Consider the following 22,533-nt stretch of genomic DNA (forward strand, 5'->3'; position numbering starts at 1 on the left):
AAAATTACTAGGGATGTTTGATTTCAATCTTTTCGGGTGACCCATTTACTTATTAAGAGTCAGGAAGGCTTTTGAAGCTTGACACGTTGTACAGGATGACTGGGTAGAACATGGCAGTGCCTTTTCCCCCTTCATCTTCAGCCAGCACATCGGACTGCTCCTTTGCCAGCTGGTGAGGCAGGCGTGTTGGGACAGTGTACAGGTGGGAATGGAAAGAGTGGTAGAAGAAACCCTGGGGCTGCAAGAAGGAGACCTGGGTTCAAGTCCCATGTGAACTCACAACGCACCGGGGGAGCCTCAGCAAACCACTTACCCCTTTAAGCCTCAGTTCTCTCACCTGTTCAGTAAGGGTTTGGGACTAGGTAATTGCTGAAACCCCTCTAACCTCCCAGCTCCTTTAGTGGCCTGAGCTCTTCTTCTGTCTTTCCATGTGACTTTGGACATGTTGGGTCTCAATTACCTCATCTGTACACTAGGAGTAAAGATATTTGTCATGATTATCTCTCTGGATGGATGAACACATTAAAGAGGATGCTAAATATAAGTGCCTTTAAACACAGAATATGCTTTATAACAGGCAAATGCTACCATTAACCAAGTAGAAAAAAAGTTAATATTTCAGTAAGCGAAAGCAGTACTGCTGATCTTCATAAAGCCCTTAATGGGTTAAATGCTTGGACATCTGGTGAAATACTAGCCTCAGCTGTTTAAGTGACATCTTCTTGGGTCAAATTTCTCTCCTCTCTTTAGTCCATCTGCTCACAGCTTGTCATGATAAACACTTCTGAGTTACAAAGCAAAGAGTACACAGCAACAAGAGAGGGACAATAACTAGGCAATAATCTCAGAGCAAAAACAGCACCCAGTAGTCTACTTATTTCCCCACCCTCACCCCACACTACCTCCTTCCCTCTGCCCCCGCTTTTCTGTGCCTCAGGTGTCGCAGCCACATGTCAGGATGGAGACACGCTGAAAGTAAGAAATCAAAGCCATCCAAGAATGACTGAAGAGGACAGACAAGCCTAATGGGTAAGAATAATGCCAGGTGGAAATCTAGGGGTTGCTTACCCTTGGTTGAGTGAAAGTAGAAAGTGTTATATGATTGACACTCCCTAGAATAGAATCATCTCAATGTAGCGCCCTGGGTATCAAGGCACTTGGCTTATTTAGGTATTGTGGTGATTTGTCCTGAAACAAGCAAAAATTGCTGAATGTTCAGCCTCAGTTTCCCCATTTGTAAAACAGGTGGTATTTGGTGGTAGCAATAAACAACTACATCACTGTTGTCACTAGGCTTAAATAAAAAAGTCTCTGACACAGCTTGGCACATAGTGGGTAGTAAACATTTTTTTTTTGACCCTCAATCTGGTATAGTGGAAAGAGCACTGTACTAAGAAGTTCTTGCATGTCCAGCTGAGGACTTTGATCTTTCCACTCTTTGGGTGCCATCTAAAGCTCCAGAGCAAGGGAGAACAATCATCAGAGTTGGGATTAATATTCCTGTCTCTGTTTCCACTTATGGAAAATAAGCAAATTATTTGAATGTTCTGTAACTTCTTTCCTTGCTCTGATGTTCTGAAAGTCTGTGCTGCTGCCTTGAATGTCTGATTACTTTTAAAACCAAAAAGTTGGGGCCGCCTTGTGGCCAAGTGGCTAAGTTTGTGCGCTTTGCTTCAGCGGCCCAGGGTTTCGACAGTTTGGATCCTGGGCGTGGACCTAGTACGGCTCATCAAGCCATGCTGAGGTGGGATCCCACATAGCAAATCTACGAGGACCTACAACTAGAATATACAACTATGTACCGGGGGCTTTGGAGAGAAGAAAAAAAAAAAGACTGATAACAGATGTTAGCTCAGGGCCAATCTTAAAAAAAAAAGAAAACATAAAAAGTTGTGTCATTTCATATGCATTCCCTGTAAATAAGCACACTTCTAAAAGCTATTTCCTCCAGCCTTGAAGTCATTAACATCAAAATGACCTCAGTAACAATTAAATAGATTGTGGTGTATCCATACAATGCTAATAGTGGTTATTTCATAGTGGTGCAACTTCAGATGATAATTTAAAAAAATATTATCCGTGACTATAGTTTCTTATTCATCTCTCATGGACATACATTCCTTATGTACTGAAATGATAAAAGAGAAAGAATGTGTCTAAGCCAAGAGGAAAGGAAGGAATGATGTTAGCAAGAGTCAGAACACAAGCTGAAAACTGACTCAGCATTTATCACGCTAGGTGCAAAAAATGTAATTTTGCCTATAAATGCATTCTTTATCAATAAGGTTCTAAAAGAACCTGCATCCTCTTTCTATGGCTTTGCTTAAGTGTCAGATCTTCTCATTCATTCATCTGACCAACAGACATTACAGTGTACCTACCATATGCCAACTGTTGTGTTATGGGATTAGGATACATAAATGAATAATATGGCTTCTCCTTCAAGGATATAAATCAATGGAAATTGTCATACACGGCTGGTAGGAGAATAAATTGGCACACCCATTTTGGAAAAGCACCTTGATTAGTTGTTACACTTAAAGATGTGATTGCATATTTTAAAACCTGCATTTTCTCACCTAGACAAAGTTCTTGAAGTTTTGCATGTGTACCACTAGCAGTCACACACAAGCATGTTCACAGCAGCATCATTTGCAATAGAAATGAATAAACCAGAAACAACCCAAACATACATGTGAATGAACTACAGCTGCATGGATCAATATTAATGACTTTCAAAAACATAATGTTGAGTAGAAAAACGTCACAGAAGACAATGTGTAATATGGCTTCATTTATGTAAAGATCAAGAGTCAAAACTAAACAACATATACTTAGGGACACATACATCTGTGGTAAACTACAAGACAAGCAAGAAAATAAAAAATATTTAACATTCAGGGCAGTGGTTACCTGTAAGAGAGGGGGAACAAGATGATTTAATAGATGAAGGGCATTGAGGGAATTTCAAAGGTATTGGGAATGTAACAGATAAATGTGTAATAATTGTATTATTATTATTTGGTTATTTATTTTATTTTTTTTTTGGTGAGGAAGATTAGCCATGAGCTAACATCTGTGCTAATCCTCCTCTATTTTTTGTATGTTGGTTGCTGCCACAACATGGCTTGACAAGCAGTGTATGTCCATTCCCAGGATCTGAACCTGTGAACCTGGGCGGTGCAAGTAGAACATGCCGGACCCAACCAGTACACCACAGGGCCAGTCCCTGTGTTATTGTTTTTTAAGACATACAAATATAATCTGTATAATCTTTGTATGTATAAAAACATTTCAGTTAAAAAAATAAAATGCAAAAATGGACTAAAATACACACACACACACATACACAAATTAATCTTGTCTTTAAAGCCCAAATCAGACATTTCATGACTTCACTGATATTTTTCTCCCTCTTTTGACTGCTCTTGATATTTTTTAATTATGCATGTCTTTCTTTATCTTTCAATTTCTGCTTTACGTGACCACAGTTTAGATAAAGATCTCATCTCTTAGAGACTGCAAACATCTTGAGTGTAGGATCTGTATCTTCCTATCTCTGCTTCAACCACAGCAACTATCTCGGGAATCAACTGAGGTATAGTCTATGGATATTGGGATTTGCCCTCAAGTGTTTTGAGTTCAAATCTTGGTTTTATGGGGCTGGCTCCGTGGCCGAGTGGGTAAGTTCACGCGCTCTGCTGTGGTGGCCCAGGGTTCGGATCCTGGGCGCGGACATGGCACCGCTCGTCAGGCCACATTGAGGAGGCGTCCCACATCCCACAACTAGAAGGACGTGCAATTAAGATATACAACTGTGTACAGGGGGTGTTTGGGGAGATAAAGCAGAAAAAAATAATCTTGGTGTTATGAGTTAAAATTTATGAGATGTTGAACATCAGTTTCCACTCCTATGAAATGCTGATAGCCTCCATCTGTCAGCATCAAAAATTCAGGACTTTTCTGAGAATTCATTGAGATAATGTTTGCTAAATTGCATTATGAAACATTATGTATATGTTTCTTTGGGCCCTTGAACATAAATGTTTCTCAACAAGTATTTGTTAAATGATTTTGATACAATCTTATTTTATTATATTTCAGGTCCCTAATGAGTATACAAGGAATACAGTATACAAGGGGAAGACACACCTTATGAAGGATGAAATGACTTGTTCAAGGGAAGGAAGGCACTGAGTCACTCAGGAATGACCCACTCAGGAAGTGAGTGGGAACTTTTCAATATTGAACCTTCTGAGTCTGAAAAGGCTGTGGAACTCTTTGCTTCCCGATCCTTTAGGAGAGGCGAGCTGTCAAAGGCCACCACACTTGGGGTTATGTATCAATGTAAAGTATATTCTAAGACATCACAGAGAACAGATATGAAGCTGATACGTGACAGATTTGATAGCAATTAAAGTAACAGAACATGCTTTCACCTTGGAATGAAGTCATTATTTGTCAACACTTTTCTTAAAAGATAAAATTGGAGTTTTTCAGACTCACTATTCTAGACAGTGTTAGAGAAATTTGAAAATTGTCTACTAGTTTGTTAAAGATGTTTTAAAATATGTTCTAAAGTTGCTTATTAGTGTTTTTCTAAAAAGATTGTTTAAAAAGAACAAATGGGGAAAATTGGATTTATTTTGTTTTGGATCTAAGTATATTAAAATGTCTACTTTAGCATTTCTTAATTTCTAAAATGTTTTAGGACATATTGTTTTACTTAAATATCTGTGAAGTAAATATTATAAGTCTCATTTGACACAAGACAGTTCTGACGTGTAGATAGTCAGTGACAGAGCTAGTTTCAAAACCTCAGTCTGCTGACTCTAGATTCCAGGCATTTTCCACACTACCACATTTGCCACACATTGACCTTCAACATTTACCTCAGCTAGATCACCTCTCCTCTTTGACACGCAAGTATTTTCTTCAAATGTAGGAACTAAGCCTAGCACACAGTAGGCGTGGAATGCAAATTATTGAATAAATGAACTCATTTTTCTCACTCAACATCTTCAAAGACCTACTATACATAAAACATTATACTAGGCACTAAGGCAGAATCATAGATGATCCCTAACTTCATGGAGATAGCACAATTTTCATCCTTTGTGTGCACCTACCATAAGCAAGAAATTGCTCAGACAGTTAAAATTTCAAAGGTAAGACAAGAGTTTTAGTTCTTTACCTAGAAAGTAGCCCTTTGATTTATTTCATTCTGCAAATGTGAGGCTACCAATTTAGCAAGTGTCAATCAGAAATTACAAATGGCATTCATGTCTTTTTAAAAATGTGACTGTCTTTGGGGCCGCTCCTGGTAGCCAAGTGGTTAAGTTCGCATACTCCTGCTTTGGTGGCCCCGGGTTTCGCGGGTTCAGATCCTGGGTGCAGACATGGCACCACTCATCAAGCCATGCTGAGGTGGAGTCCCACATAGCACAACTAGAAGGACATACAACTTAGAATATACAGCTATGTACTGGGGGCTTTTGGGGAAAAGAAAAAAAAAAAGAAGGTTAGCAACAGATGTTAGCTCAGGTGTCAATCTTTAAAAAAAAAATGTGACTATCTCTAAATGTGAATTTAAATATCTTATTCATCTTTATATCCTCAAGTATCTACCACCATGTTTGGCCATAGTGCATGCTTCATAAATATTTGTTAAAGAAGTTGAAGTTTTTACAATCCTAATAAAATGGCCAAGACCTAGAAATGAAACAAAGGAATAGAACACTGTGAGTGTGTGTGTTTAGTAAATTTTTCATTTTGAAGTAATCATAGATTTAAAGAAAAGTTGCAAAGATAGTATAGAGTTCCCATTTACCTCTCACTCAGTTTCCCATAATGTTAATATCTTACATATTTGTCAAAACTAAGAAACCAACATTAATACATTACTACCAACTAAACCTCAGACTTCATTTGAATCTCACTAGTTTTTCACTAATTTGCTTGTTCTGCTCCAGGACCCAGCCCAAGATACCATATTGCATTTAGTAATTTCTTATCTGCAGAAATGATTTTGGTAATGTGGAAGAGAGTTTCCCTTTTTACGAAGTCTGTTGATGCATTGAGAAATGTTCCTCAACTCAAAATAGCAAACCCACACAAAGAGGAACTTCTTTCAGGACAGGGAAAGCAGACAGTGGACTGGCCTCAGCCATAACTGGCAAAGCTTGAAAGAAAAGCACTTGAGTTATGTGTTCGGAGCCACATTTGCATGCTTGGTCTCAGTAAATCTGTATGTACAACCAAACAATTATGTGAGCATGTATTTATTTATTAAACAAAAAAATCCTTTAAAATAGTCCTTATCTTTTTGAATATAAAATAATGCAAACATAGAATAGCACCTTCTCCACCCCTCACCCTGCAAATAGCACTACGATGAAGAAACCTGAAGCCTCCTGTAGTTTCAGATGCCTTCCTGTTGTACAGTGACCAGAACACATATGTTCCTCTTTCTTTCTCTGGAGATTCTGTAGAAATTACAATACAGAAATTAAAAGAAATGGCAAACTCACAGTAGCAAAAAAAGTAGAGAAGTTTGGGAGATATAATAAAATTCTGGGATATTGAATCTTATTGATGGATGGATCAAAGTACACAAAGCCTCTGCCTGTGGTTTGTGTAGGAGATAGTCTTCCAGGAAGTGGCTAGAAGATTCCAAGTCAAAAGATTCAGAGATTAGAGAATGCCTTTACCAACTACACAGAGTGTGAAATCTGGCCAAACAATTGAGAGCAATTCCCTAAAGAAAATAAATAACTAGAATGGCGAAAGCTTCCAATGCAGATCGTAGTCAACTCATAGTGGAGTTCTCGTTTTTCTTGCATTTGGAAATTCTTAGCTGAAATTTTCACTTCTTGTCCACAACCTGAATGTAAAGACCAGAAATTTATGAGCTGTGCCAAGTGCACTGAGCTTCCTGTCGGCTTCCCATTCAGAGAAAAGCCCAACAAGAAAAGAGCCCACATTCACAAAAGCAGGAGAAATCCACACCTGAATAACCATTTGAGTCCCATGTATTTATCTATGACTAGAAACAACTTAGCATGAGACAATGGGGAACAACATCAAAGAACAGACAAAGATAAGCAAAGAGCAACTGACCCCAAAGGCACAAAGTGACACAGAAAATAGGAAGAACTTTTATATTTTGATTATATTGTCAGAGATATTTGAGAAGATATTTCATCTCTGAAATAAGAATGAAGGCAAAAAAATAAATCAACAATCAAAGAATTAAAAAGACTTGTTGGGGATTAAAAATACATTGCTGGGAATCAAAATTTAATAAAAGTATTTAGAGAATAGTTTGAGAAAAAAATCTCCAAACACAGAGGTAAAGAAATAGAGAGAGAATACATAAGTGGCATGGCAAAACAATCAGGAAGTATGGTAGCCACCAAAGAAGTTTCAGAAGGAAGAAATAGAGAAATGATGAGAACGAATTATCAAAGAAATAATAGAATAATATTTCACAGAAATGAAAGTGGACACCAGCCTCCATATTTAGGATGCTCATAAAGTATAAGGAGAGCAGGGATGAAAGAAATAATATACCAACTATGTGCATCTTGATAATTTGAAAATATCAAGGATAGAGAAAATCTTAAAATCCCAAAAGTATACAGAGAGAAAAGAAAGAAAAATTTACCTACAGGAGAATGAGCATGAGACCAACAGCTGACATCAGCAGCAGCTTTATAAACTAGAAGGCAGTGGAAAAATAACTTCAAAGTTGTGAGGGAGGATTATTTTAATATAGAATTCTATATCCTGACAAGCTGTTGCTTGTCAGGGTTGCTGCAAAATAAAGAGATTTTCAGACATGAAACAACCCCAAAATTTGTCTCCCATATACCTTAGCTGAGCAAGCCAATTGGTAACATACTGCAGGAAAACAAGACAATAACAAAGAAGAAAATATGGAATCCAAGAAAGAGAGGTTCTGAGCTAGGAGCACAGTGAAACCCCAGGATGATATCCTTGCAAGTAAACATAGAGAACAAGCAGTCCTTATTGTAGTGGGATGTCAGAAGGCCTGGGAGAGAGAATTTCAAGAAAAAAGGAGAAGAGAGAATTTCATATAATTGTGTGATTGAGAGCCTGAAAAATATGGGGATATGGTGATGCCATGCTATTTGATTTTCAAGAATAAAAGAATGTTAATAAAAAAACAAATTATACCTAGAGTCATGGTACAAATATAAACTAAAATGGAGCATGTTACTGGCAATTGATGGAGTACAAGAAAAGTAAATCTAGTTAACACAGATTTTAGGAAGGTTATGCACTCAGTAACACAAAGAGATCACTGCATTAGATTTTTTAAAAAGAAAATTCATCCTAAAATATTTTAGCATGTTTAGCCCTGAAATAAACAAGATTTATAGAAGCATATTAATATTATCTAAGGATTAATATTATCTAAGGATAGGGATATTAATTTCCTCACTTTACATGGTAAAGAGCCAAGCAGTGTTGTCTGAAGTTGGTGAAACAAGAAACAGAGGTATAAGTTTTATATTTATAGTACATGATTCTAAGTAGTATAACTTAGATTTACAGTTACAAATAGTATCAATAAAGAACTAAAATAATAATACAACTACTTAAATTTTGGGAAGAAATGAGCAATAGTGTAAAATATTAAATTCTCATCTTGTAGAAATGGAGTCTATAAGTGTCATACAACATTTACAAGTAAAAATAATAGAAATATAAGCATATTTGCTTAGGGTTTTGGAAGTAACCAGCAGATGAACTAAACCCATAAATGGTTAAATGTCGTGGACAGTGTGAAGGGACAAGCCAGAGGACTCACGATTTTCATGGGAAGCATTTCTGTATTTTATTTTTATGGTATGCATAAATTTTTTAAAAATTATAAATAATACGAATGCAGAAAATTTTAAAAATTGTCATTAAAAATATATCCATAGCATTTACACATTAGTTGCAATATGTTCGTAAAGTTTCAAATTGGATTAAAAACCTATCCATCAATCAATAAGAGAATATTGTATGTCCCTGTATGGCATTTACTGCAGCCTTAAAAATAATAATGTGGGGAGAATTGTAATGACAGGTGGATTTCCAACAAACGTTGGTGAGGGGAGAGAAGCTATAAAATAGGTTCAGTGTGATGACATGTATAAGCGCACATTTCCATTTCTACAGGTACAAATGAGTACAGGGAAAAACAAACTTCAGGGAACAGGTCTGGAACTCCCAGTAGTGTGACTGGAATGGTGAAGCGGAACTTCAGCTATACTGTAATATTTGTTTTCTTTCTTCTGTGAATTTCTATTTTAAAAAACGCAATATGATTTTTCCACTTTCTATTGTGGGAAAGTTGAGAGGCTAGTATAATGAACCCCTATGCATGCATCTCCCAAGTTTCAATAATTATCAGCTTAAAGCCAATCTCATTGTATCTATGTCCCTACTCATTTCCATCCTTTACAGATGATTTTGAAGAAAATCTCTGACATCACGTTATCTGTAAATATTTTAATATGTTATAAGATAGTTATCTAGCTTTAAAAAAAATCATTTAATGTCATCAAATATCCAGTCAGTGTTCAATAACCCAATCTACTCATGAAGGCACTTTTCAATAATTTGTTCATTTAAGTCATTATACAATATATCTTGATTTTTTTAGTGTTTCAATTTGTGTCATGAAATATTTAAAATACACAAAAATACAGAAAATAATTAACAGACATGCATATAAATATTAACCAGATTTACGTGTTGTTTATATTGCCATATTGGCTTTGGAATTTTAAAGAAATTAAAACTTATTTTGGGGAGAAAAAGTACAATCATTCTGTAAGAAATACAACGTTTTTAAAGACTTAAAAATACTGAGAAATAAAAAATCTGTGATACTAATTTATCCTATACCTCCCTGAACTTCTATTCTCTTATTTTCTCCCCAAAGATCATACCTGTCTTGATGTTAATATGTATCCTTTCCATCATATGTTTTATAATTTAATACCTGATAGAGCATTTCCAAATAGTACCTTGCACTCTTTTTTAACTTTAAATGATACTATGCCGTGTATATCCAATTATATCTTTTTTCACCCTCAATATTATGTTTCTGCTATTTATCCATCTTCAAACACGAAGATCAAGTTCATTCATTTTAATTACTGCCTAGAATTTCACTGTTTATATATCCATTCCCTTATTGATGGCCATTTAAATTGCCTCAACTTTAGTTTTACATATTCTATCATAATGTTCATTCTTGAACATATATCTCTTTGTGTAGGTATGTGAGAGTTTCTCTAAGGAATATTCCTAGAAATGGATTTTTCAGTCATGGGATATGGTATTTTCAAATGTACTTGATATTGTCAAATTGTGCTTTTTAGTGATTTTCCCAGTTTACTCTCCCACCAGCAGTATAAATATATGAACTTCCTTTTGTTGTTGTTGTTGAGGAAGGTTAGCCCTGAACTAACTGCTGCCAATCCTCCTTTTTTCGCTGAGGAAGGCTGGCCCTCAGGTAACATCCGTGCCCATTTTCCTCTACTTTATATGTGGGACACCTACCTCAGCATGGCGTGCCAAGCAGTGCCATGTCTGAACCCGGGATCCGAACGGGTGAACCCCGGGCCACCAGAAGCGGAACGTGCACACTTAACTGCTGTGCCACCGGGTCGGACCCTATGAGCTTCCTTTTACCACATCCTCATCAACCTTTGATATTTTCTGAGTTTTTAATTTGCTGTTGGGATGGGTGTGAATGGTATTTCATTGTGATTTTAATTACCATTTCTCTGATTGCTAGAAGGGTTTCATATATTTATTGACCTCTCGGATTTCCCTTTCTTCGAAATTCCAATATTCAACATCTGTTCATATTTCTATGGGGTTGACATTTTCTCATTAATTATAGGAGTTTTTTCTAAATTCTGGGCACAATTTTTATCATTCATTATCACCTATTTGAGCTGCAAGAATCTTCTTCCAGTCTTTGACTCGCTCTTAAATTCACGTCTTGTCATAAAGAAGTTTTAAATTTTAATGTAGTCAAAATTAATATTTTTCTTTTACGGTTTGTGCTTTTGGGGACTTGTCTATGAAATCCTTCTTAATTCCAATATGACTAACATATTCTATATTTTCTTCTAAAATTTTTTAAAGCTCTGACTTTCATATTTCAATTTTTATAGTAAAAATATAGTTATCTATTACTTCTATAATTAAATATTAATACTATTTTTAAAGGGACAGAAGCATAAAAATCATTCATAATTTTAGACCTCAGAAACCACATACTGTTAACATTTATTGTATTTACTTCCAGTTTCATTTCTCTATATATGTCCTTTTGTTAGATAAGTGAGATGATACATTATTTATATTTTATACACTTTTTTCATTGAAGAGCACTTAACAATATTTTTTAAAATTCCATAGTAATTCACAGAGAGATTAAGGTTGGAGAAGCCAGAGATGTAAGGTTTGGAGAGGAAACTTGAATGACAATTTTCCTTTACAAAATGCATTTGGGATACAGGCAACTCCAAAAAGTATGCCAATTAGCTCTTCTGTTTTTATATAGCCTCTATGTGTCCCCCTACTATAGAAACTTACATAATCTTACTAGTAATTATTATTCATATTTCTGCCTCCTCCACTAAACCATCTGCTCCTTTAGGTCAGGGACAGATCTCATTCATCTTTGCATCACTAATTGGCCCAGCAAGTAGCAGGTGCTCAAGAAATGTGGAGAGGAAGGTGGCGAAGTGAACGTTGAATTAAGAGTGGGGAGTCCTAGGTTCTACTTCAGTAAGTAGCTAACAGAGTAGCATCTTTGGACAATGTTATTTTAAGCCTCAGCCTCTTCATCTAAAAATTGAGAGGAAGACACTAGATGACCTGTAACTTTCCTACCTCCTCTGACATTCTAGACTGTAAGATTCTTTAAAAAGAAAAGCATTTATGGGGCCATAAATATTCTTTAAAATATTTATATTTCATGATCCTATTAAGTAGCACAGTCTTTCAACAACCTATGACATCTAACACTAACAGGTGTTTACTTCAACACAGATGGAAACTGTGGTCCCTTAAGACTGCCAATTTTTCAGTAGAGATGTCCTTGCAGGTTTAGATGGATGAACTGTTTTCTGGTAAGTAGCCATCAGAATACCAGAGAGTGAGCTTAGCATAAGATACCCATTGGACTTCTCTTACAACTGAGATTTCTGGCAGGATATAGGACCACATCATTTCCTGGCTAGTTTGCCTTTCCATCTGTCTCATGGACTCCAACTCGCTAAAGGGAGTTTATGATTACATCTCCCTCTAGTGACTAAAACCTTCGCATAGTGCAAAGTCTCCCATGGCACATGAGAAAGAATATTTGGCTAGAAAAATATAAACAAAAAAGATAATATATTAGTCCTTTGATAACTCAAAGAACACTCACTGTTGCTCTGTGGGAGGAGCAAAATTTAACATGTATTCCACTTTGCACTGACAGAAATAACAGGAGGCATTTTTGTGTGCGTGTATGAAAATCAGATATTCAGAAGTCTTCCCCATTAATGTAATGCACCAGACTATCAACCAAAGTCTCACATAAACATATAATAGGATAATCTCCAGTGCAAACATACAAGAAAATAATTCTTCTTCTATTCATTCTATGAGTAATTGTCTGCAAAACTGGTCTGGTTGAAATGACTAGGGAAGTAAAAATACATTCACAAGAGAAATTAATAACAGTAGTTAGCCAAGGTTAACTCAAAATCAATAGTTGGAGAAATAAGATAGGCCAGAGAGAACACAATTCATCTTTTAGACTATGATTTCCTCCAAGAAATCTGGTTGAAATGGCATCATTCGTATTTGCACAATCCTTTCTGCAACAGTCCATTGTGTTTCAAGAGAGAATATTAGGCAAACAAATAGCTACTTTGTTTTCTCCTTATTTTGTTTGTGATACATACTGTTGTGATTGTCCAGTTCTTATCACAAACAAAACAAGGAGAAACTCTCTTCTGCATTGGCACCAAACACGCTTGAGGTCTTAAGGAGCCAAACCAGTGATATCACTTCACAACTCTAACCTCAGGACGTCTCACCTTTCACATCAAATACCCTAATCCCTCTATTCAGAACAACCTCAGGTCAAGGGATTAGGATGTCCTGGGCCTTAGAGAAAGTATTTGCCGTCACAAACAGGTTTATTTCAGGAGACTTCTTTTCATTAAAACCGTTGTATCTGAAATGGAAGCTAGGAACTGGGCTCTGGGGAAGAAGGGATTTTCACTCGCTCACTGGGAAGTCCCTCTGATTTCGAAGTTCCATTTCTCAGTTCATTTTACGAAGCTCTTAACACAGCTGACCCTGTCATTCTAGACCAACGTGGTCAGTTTTTTTCACCATTGACCTTGCAGTTGGCCAATGGAAGAACTCAAGTCTGTGATTTCTGTACAATTGTCTTTGGATTGGCCCAGACGTTAGAGAATTATCTGTCAAACTTCTTAATTTTATAGTACAGAAAACTAAGGCCCAGAACAGGTAAAGGAGTTCCCAAAATCACACAGAAAGGGTAGGACAAAGAGCCAGATCTCGAGATTCCAAGGATGATGTCTTTTGCGCCATGCTTTATTGTTGTTTTTTGTTTAAAAACAAACCAGAGATCACGTATCACTTTTGTTCATTCAAAATAGTCTCAGAAGTTTACAGACATTTCAGTAATGCTAGTATTATTTCAAACATATTTAAGATATCTCTTTGGTTATTATACCTAGTCTGACACATTATTAGTGATTTCCTTAGCTACCAAATTGTTAGCTATTAAGGGCCACTTTTTTGTTTAATTTTGCCTGTGTCTCAAGTACTTAGCATAATACTTGGCACATGGTAGGTCATTGCAAACATTTTTTGAATAAAATTAGCCAATATTTATCTTCTGAGGGAAGATTTAACTGTTAGAGATAGACAATATCATAAGGAAAAAGATCAAGTTCCTAAAATCAGTGGTGGAGCTGGGTAAGCTGTATCATATGGTTCAAAGTCCCCGTGTCTCCCCCACGGGCCCAGAGTAACTTGAGCACAGAGATCATGTCTTATTCACCTCAAAATCTCACAGTCCCCTTCCCTTTTCTTGTGCAGAAAGAGAACTCTTACAGATGTTCAGTAAATGTTTGATGAATAATGGAGCAGTATGTAGGAATTTGGATGAAAGCAGAGACCACTTGTTTACAGCTTGCTGAAACAAAAACATCATGGTAATATTTCTTGGTTGGGAAATAAAAGTTAACTTGGGCTGTTGTCAAACTTCTAGCCCTCAACTAGCCACTTTGAATCCTAATCTGAGATGAAAAGGCATTGTATGAACCACAGATTGTACCAGGAGCTGAAATCCAAATGTCTTTAGCTGCCGACCTCCTGATCCCAGAGTATTGCTAAAGAAATAGAGTTTTCTCCTTTGCAAAGATCTCATGTGGCCCCTTCCTGTATGCAATATGTACTCATCACTACGTTTACACATCAATACTTACTCATCGTTAGCGTCAGGTCTTACATATTAAATAAGGAGTACTTATGACTATCCTAAGTTCTCTGATACTAGCTGGGCTGGTTGTGCTTGGTGTTTGGAATTACATATATTTATGCTTACCTAGTATGTCAAGCTATTCACAAACGCCATCTTGGAATAATGCACCATGGAATATTTTTTTTAAAAAAAACCACATGCGCACTTAAGTAATCAAGGGCTGTTCGATAAATTGGCTTGGGCAAAACCAGTGAGACCTAGCTACCCAAGGGGGCCCCTTTTTATATCTGTCATTGAAGAATGAGACTCAGGCTCATATTTCCATCTGATCCCATATTCTTTTGGGAAGAAAAGTTAGTGAACCTCGATTTTTGTCACACATTGTCCTGGGTAGGGGTGGAAGTGAATTAGTCCGGGAAGTAAATAAACTTCAGGGTTTTGAGATCCCATAAAGTTTAATTAAAAGTATAAGGAAAACCTTCAATCTTGAGTCTAACTAGCAGGGTAGTCAACAGTGCCTTGGGAGTTTCCCTACCATGCAAAATTATTTCTCCTTATGGATGGAGAAATATGCTTGAAACATTATATTTCATTCCTTAAGGGAAATCTGCCCTATTTGAGATTCTTAATACATTCTAGTCTAACACACAGGACTTATTTTTTACAAGGTGTATTTTATCACTGAACAGGTTGGTGGAGGAGACCAAGAGCTGGTTGCATTCAGTTCCACTCATATACAAATAGGGGTGTTTGGTTGGGAGGGAAGGAACTTTGTCTTCCACACGATTCTGTCCTTCTAATTGTTCTGATGTAACTCTCCATCTAGAGTGCTTATAATATTCTGACACATTACAATGAGTGTCCCCACATGGGACAAGTCAGATGGAAACTAAGCAAAATTTCAGGACAGGAAGAATGACACTCTGTTCAACAGTCAACGAGGCAACTTGCTGGTTGCTGTCTTGTTGGCTAGATGTCAACAGGCCCTGTCCAGCAAAGCGTGTGCACCAGTGAGAGTTGGAGGTCTTCAGCTGCTGATGCTGCTACTCTCGGCACCACTCAAGATCAATTTCTCTCTTTCCAGGACCTACTGAAATCCCCACTCACTGCATCAGCCTGGTCTTTCCTTTTCCCCACAACCCAACAGATCCACTCAAGTCTCCTAAATGGAAAGCATTTCTCTTCCCCTTCCCAACCCATATTGTCGCACATCTGATCTTAAGCATGTGAACTCCACAGCCCCCTGAAATTAAGTCTTTCAAAACTCAAAAGCCAAGGGTTAACTCTATTTTTTCTTTTTTATTTCTGCTATGTCATCTCTCCTTTGAGGAAATACAAAGAATGCCTACCTGGCTGCATGGAGGAAGAGTCAAGAGGAAACATTAGGATTAAAATTATGTTGTAAAGCTTAAAAAGTATTATCTCATGATAACTTGTACATGCACTGAGAGAGAAAAAAAAGGATACAAGCTCAGAGAAATGCATTAGTAGTTTGTTATTTGAAGATGATAGAGACAAATAGAGATCACCTGATTTAATCCTTCCATTTATAGAGGGGATAACCAAGATCCGGAGGAAAGAAGTGACTTGTTCGATGTGATGGTGTAAGTTATTCGGAAAAAATGGGATTTTAGACCCATATTCTTATCACTTTAGAGAAAGAAGTACAGACTTTAATGTTAGTCAAATCTATATTTTAATTCATATCTGAAAGCAATTTTTTTAAGAATTAGAATATGAAATTAATAAACTTTGTCATTTACTACCATATATGATCTTTGACAGCCATTAAATATCTCTGAGGGTTGTCTTAAGAGAGGAAAATATTACACTTTGTAGACTTGTTATAATCAAACTGTATGTGAAGTATCTAAATTCTTGGCACATACTAGATGATCAATAATTCATAGCATGGTTTGTAGTATGATGCTGTACTGTAATTATCGTATTTATAGTTGTAGATTATCATGTGAATTAGTAGATGAAAGATGATAGTTAGATGTTTAAATAAACAGACACTTAATAATATGATATTTTGAAGGCTAGAATATCCCTTAAGAGGCAAGGCTAAACCACAGTGCTCTTAAACCTTTGTTGTTCACTTCGAAAAGCATGCCTTACGTTAGAAGCATTGAAACATTTAGAAATAGGATTTTCTGACGTTTTAGTTAGTACAGTTCAGCCAACCAGAATACTTGTCAGTTGAAAAGGTGTAGGATAGGGAAGGGAGATTAAACGTCTAGTATCTTCTTTTCACACAAGAAAACTGTGCACTACAGAGAGGAAATTACTTTCCCAAAGTGGCAGAGCTAGTCACTTGTAGGGCTAGCCTTGGATTCCCAAAATCCGGGTATCTAAACTGGTTCACATTACCCTCTTGGTCCCATTTGTAATTTGAGAGTTAGGAAACATGAACCTCAAACCCAGAGGTATCCAGACTCTTCCGGTGCCATCATACTGCATCTTATATGAACTATCAGATGCACTGTCGATTGCCTTATATAATACTCAATCCCCACCAACAAAACATAGATTATAAGAGACAGATCTGACTGCCCCAAACTTCTTGTCAATGGATTCTTTATTTCCACAAGCTATTTTTTCTTGTTTCCGATGCCTTCTAAAACTATCTACTTATTGACACATTATTTTGAATTTTTTTTATTTTTATTTTTTTTTTTGCTGAAGAAGATTCACCCTGAGCTAACATGTGTGCCAGTCCTCCTCTATTTTGTATGTGAGTTGCCACCACAGTATGGCTGCCGATGAGTGGTGTAGGCCCAAACTCAGGAACTGCTTTTGGCCTGGGCCTCCAAAGCGGAATGCACTGAACTTAACCACAAGGCCATGGGGCCTGCCCCCTTGAAATCTTTTTAAAGCCGTTCTTTGGCTTTATTGCATTCCCACAATTCTACTTCTTTGGCAGTTGCTCATTTTTATTCATCCAGATCCTCAATTAAGAGAAACAAACAAAACAAAACTGGTTGCTTTACTAGAGTTCCAACCTATTCCCGAAATAAAGGAGAAAGACTCATTTGCCGATCACTTTCTTGACTTAAGTAAGTTGAAAAGATAAAAATAAACAAATTCAGGAGTGATTCAGGGATAACAGAGGAATTTTACCCAAACAAGTCCTATCACAAAGACACAAAAAATACTGACTAAACAAACAGAACAAATGAAGGGAAATGAGAGCTGCCTTTATCATGGACACACCTGAAATATGTTCTCGAAACCAGTCATGTTCAATTTCAGAAGAGCTAATGTAAGCTGATGCTAGAGTATTTTTATAAAGAATTTAAAAATTAAACCTCGCCCATTTAGAACCCATATAAACAGACTTAAAAACAAAACACAAAATGCTCAGCATCCATAGCCTGGTAAAAGCACAGTGAAAGAAGTAATGAAAATACTAACAGTGAAACTCAGGAACAGGTTCAAAGATGATACACTCAGTTCCTGAGACTGTAAGAGTTGTAGGCCATGGTTAGGAAAAGGGGATTTTTTTATAAATAAGAAAATGCCTTTATCAGTACGAAGCACAGAGATTATTATAACAAAAATTTTTTCTTTTTAATTTATCGATTCCAGGTGATTTTTTTCTTTTTTTTTTTTTGCAGGGAAAGATTCACCCTGAGCTAAAATCTGTTGCCAATCTTCCTCTTTTTTTTTCCTCCTCCCCAAAGCCCCAGTAGAAGGTTGTATGTGTTAGTTGCAAGTCCTTCTGGATCTTCTATGTGAGCTGTCACCACAGTATGGCAACTGACAGATGGGTAAATGTGGTTCTGCAATCGGGAAGCAAACTCGGGCTACAGAAGTGGTGAGTGCCAAACTTTACCCACTAGGCCACCAGGGCTGGCTCACATAGGTTTTTGATATGACACTGTAGAACAGAATTTGCAGGGCAGGGTAGAATCTGTGTGGTCAATTATTTTCCCATTTATATCTTCTAATTTTTCAGAATAGATTTTTGCCATGTGAATGTGATCTTATACTTAACCTCCTTGAGTCTTCCCAGCCTCAAAATAAAATTGAAACAATGATACCTCCTTCACCGATCCTTTGGTGTAAATTTTAAAGAAAAAGCCAACAGAATTTCTTAACAGATAGGAAGCAGTGGTGAGTGAAAGAGAAGGGTCAGGAGTGACTTCAAGGTACTTGGCTTGAGGGTCTGGAAGTGTTACCGAACCACAGCAGGTTTGTTTCCAGGCCAGTTAAAGTCAGCCTCTCCACCAGAAGTAGTTGTCACACAAAGTAGAGCTCATTTGCAGCAAAGAGGAGACCACACCGAATCATTTCTAAAGTCATGGCTGTCCCCAGCACAGGACCCTAGGGACCCTTTATTTCAGATGGAAAATGAATATTCAAAAAGGGGAGGTGGGTGCGGCTCAGTTCGCTCATCTGTGCGGGTGCTGCTCTTGCGTGGGGCTTAGTCTGGGTCAGGGTGGTTGGTGATTGCATCTCTTAACATAATAAAAAAGAAAAAAAATAATTTAGAGAAACAGTTAAACACTTCCAAAACCCCTCTTGAGTTCCTCGGGGCAATTCGTTGGTGACAGAAGGATGGAGTAGGCATGATTTGAGTTGGAGAAACCTATGGAGGGAGCAGATCTGGGATACATGTGCCTCCAACAGACAGTGCCTCAGCTCACTGAGCACATTTAATAGCAAAAGTGTGGGAATTTGAGGGAGTCAGAGTTCTGCCCAAGCCATTATTTGGCCCAGGCCTAAAACACGTGGACTCGATGCTTTGTTGGATCCTGTGACAACAGCTTTCTACATTTGCTCCTGGAGATAGTTCATTACGAAAAGATCCTATTTCTGAGAAAGTTTTTTACCTCCCAATAAGATTACCTGCAGAAAGGTGGGTAACATATCTAAATGATAGTCTATTTCATGGGATACTTGCTTTTCCTAATTATTTTATTATTTAATACATTTTATATTTGTGGGAAAAACAACCTTTGATATTTATCAGAAATCATACCTAAAATACTATTTTTTTAAATGCCATAGACTTTTAGATATAATCAGAAGATAAAATTTCAGCTGGGATGGAGGACATAGTGATTGAAGGACCAAGGTCAAAAGCAGTTTTAACATGATATTTTTCCATTAAAAATTGTAAGAATGCACAGCTCCTTTCTGGCTTATAAATTCCTTCCCTTCAGAACTGTAGGGGTGCTAAATTATTCATCTTTCCTATTGGGAAGTCAATGGATATCTAAAATGGATAAATAAAGAAATAGAAATTGTGGTCTATTATTTAGAATTATAAAGGTATCTAGCAGGGCATAAAAAAATTAAGATCTATAAATCTGTGAGTCAATGTTGAGAGGAAGTATAATTTTCATAGGAGGGAGTCATTAGATACTATGTCAGTTGGAGTCTGGGCAGAAAACAGATGGCACACTGTTGTTGAAGAGAGTTAATGAAAAGCAATTTACAAAGCTGTGGACTGTGTTTAGGTAAAACAATAAGGATGATAAAGTACTCAGATTCTATCAAGGGGTAGGAGGAAGAAGCAATTACCAGTACCTGGTGTGACCTATAGCTGTAGAGGAGGCTCCCTCACAGGAGCTGTGGCTGAAGGGAGCTGTAGTCAAAGATGCAAGCCATTGTTCACCTATCACCCAACAGAAAGCTAGCCAGCAGGACACATACTCTCCCTTTGACCTCCTGATGAAGCCTCCTATTGGCCAAACTCATTTGGAAGACACAGGCATGGGAGCATAGGCAGTGACATCCAGAGGTCAGACTCCAAGGTCACAGTGCAGGGTGAAGAGTAGTGGAGAACAGACTTGGAGAAGCGCAGAGAATTCCAGCACAAATATTCTCTAAGATGGGAAGCTTGAGCATGTTAAAGTCGCCTGGGAAAACACATAGATGTCTAAAAAGAAACATAATTATTTTTTAATCCAGAAAAGTGAAAGAGTAAAGTTAAAAAATAATTCTCATCACTCAGAAATAACCATCATTTCTACATTGTTTACACATCATTTCAGATCTCTCTAAATAGATAGGCAGAGAGATAGCTAAATAGATAAAATAAATAAATATATTGGTGCACAGAATGAAAGAGAACATTTAAAATAATATTACATCATCATTTCTTATAAAGAGTACTAAATATTATATTATTTGAATACAATGGAGGTTAAATCTGAGATATTTAAAGTATAACTGAAGTGGAATTCAAGGATTTACCAATATGTATTTCTTTACCACAAATTTTATTAGTATATATGTTTACAATATATGCCTTAGCACATTTTGCCTTGTCTTAAAATTTGCACTTTATGTGACTCATTAAATCTTCCATTTGTCATTTACTTATATCAGTATGGATTCACAGATGTTTAGTTTATTCGATGGCTATAATCCAATTTTATCATTATTTATTTAGATGTTTAAATTGTCCCAGATTTGGTCAGTGGGGGCCCCTTCAAGCAGGCTTCTCTGTCCTTTTGACATGTCCCCATCAGTGTAAGAGTAGCTCCTTACTTTCCAGCATTACAAAATGTTCCAGACTTTCTTGTGCTCTCCCTGTCCAAGCCCTGGAAACAGCCGTTTCTTCGACGATTCCTGTCTCCTTTTAGTGGAGATTTCTATTTCGAAACCAAAATCTAAGTGAGTATTATGCTCATTGATATGGGTGTATCACTGCTCTCAAGCCTTCTTATTTTACAGAGCTAGGGAATGCACACACACATCCATTTACACTGATGTTTATTTATATATATATATCTATTAATCAATCTATCTATGTATCTATTTATCTATCTGTATTGAAAATCATGAGTTCACATTGATAGCTTCAATTCTAAATGAACGCCACAGTTTCATTTTGTTTTTTCCCTTTCCACATTTGTAGCTCCTTTCTCTAACAGAGACACTTGCCTCCCATTATATTTAATAATTTTGTTTATTTGATTAACCCCCTGTATGTTAAAAATCTCCCTCACTGGGGCTGGCCCAGTGGCGCAGTGGTTAAGTGCGCACGTTCCACTTCGGCGGCCCGGGGTTTGCTGGTTCAGATCCCGGGTGCGGACATGGCACCGCTTGGCAAGCCATGCTGTGGTAGGCGTCCCACCTATAAAGTAGAGGAAGATGGGCACAGATGTTAGCTCAGGGCCAGGCTTCCTCAGAAAAAAAGAGAAGGATTGGAAGCAGTTAGCTCAGGGCTAATCTTCCTCAAAAGAAAAAAAAAAGAAAATCTCCCTCACTGCTGACACCCACACCCACCTTCCCTTGCCAGGATTCTAGTGTTCTAGTTGAGCTGTCCTTCTCCCCACACGGAAACTCTCCTCACCCTTGGTGGGCTCCAACACCCTGTGCTGGGCTCCAAAACCTGCTCTTGAACACCTCCCTCACACTAGTTGAGCTCTGAAATGTCACTCGGGCCACCATAGTTTTCCTTTCTTCCTGACATGGACATTAACTTTCTTTGGATTGAATTGTTCAGGAAGAGAAGGGAAGAGAAAGAAGAATAATAGAACAATTTATTTATTATTTTAAATGACTATATCAGAAAAAAGTGTGAAGTCAACGAACTAACTTTTCATCATAAAGAAAAATCTCGAAGAAGATCAAATTAAAAAAATAAAAATACTAAAAAAAGAAAGAAATGTGGAAATCAATAAAGTAGAAACTAGACAAATAGGAAAAATCAATAAAGGCAAAAGTTGGTTCTTTGATACACACTTTAGCAAGATTCTCCCCCCAAAAAGGAGAGAGAAAACTAATTTGCAATAGCAATCATAAAAGGAGGGCATCGCTGCATATAGTAAAAAGATAATTAGATGATATTATGAATAACATTATGCCAATAAATTTGACAACTTAGATAGAATGGACAAATTGCTTGATAAACACAACTTACTAACATGGACATAAGAAGAAACAGGATATCCAAAAACTCACATGCCTATTAGGAAATTGAATTCTTGACCAGAAACCTTCCCACAAGGAGAAGTCTAGTCACA

General features: G+C 37.0%; 1 long non-coding RNA gene across 2 annotated transcripts; it reads left to right on the plus strand.

The window, feature by feature from the left end:
- The first annotated feature begins 892 nt into the window (after positions 1 to 892).
- On the plus strand, positions 893 to 4,438 carry LOC124238727 (uncharacterized). 2 transcript variants are annotated; one of them, XR_006888350.1, is made up of 3 exons: positions 906 to 1,029; positions 3,492 to 3,598; positions 4,105 to 4,438. It is a non-coding gene; the product is annotated as an uncharacterized LOC124238727 (long non-coding RNA). The 2 variants fall into 2 exon arrangements; XR_006888349.1 differs by lacking the exon at positions 3,492 to 3,598 and having other exon boundaries at positions 893 to 1,029.
- Positions 4,439 to 22,533: the final 18,095 nt, after the last annotated feature.

Source organism: Equus quagga, chromosome 4 (assembly GCF_021613505.1).
Source record: "Equus quagga isolate Etosha38 chromosome 4, UCLA_HA_Equagga_1.0, whole genome shotgun sequence".
Taxonomy (NCBI): Eukaryota; Metazoa; Chordata; class Mammalia; order Perissodactyla; family Equidae; genus Equus; species Equus quagga.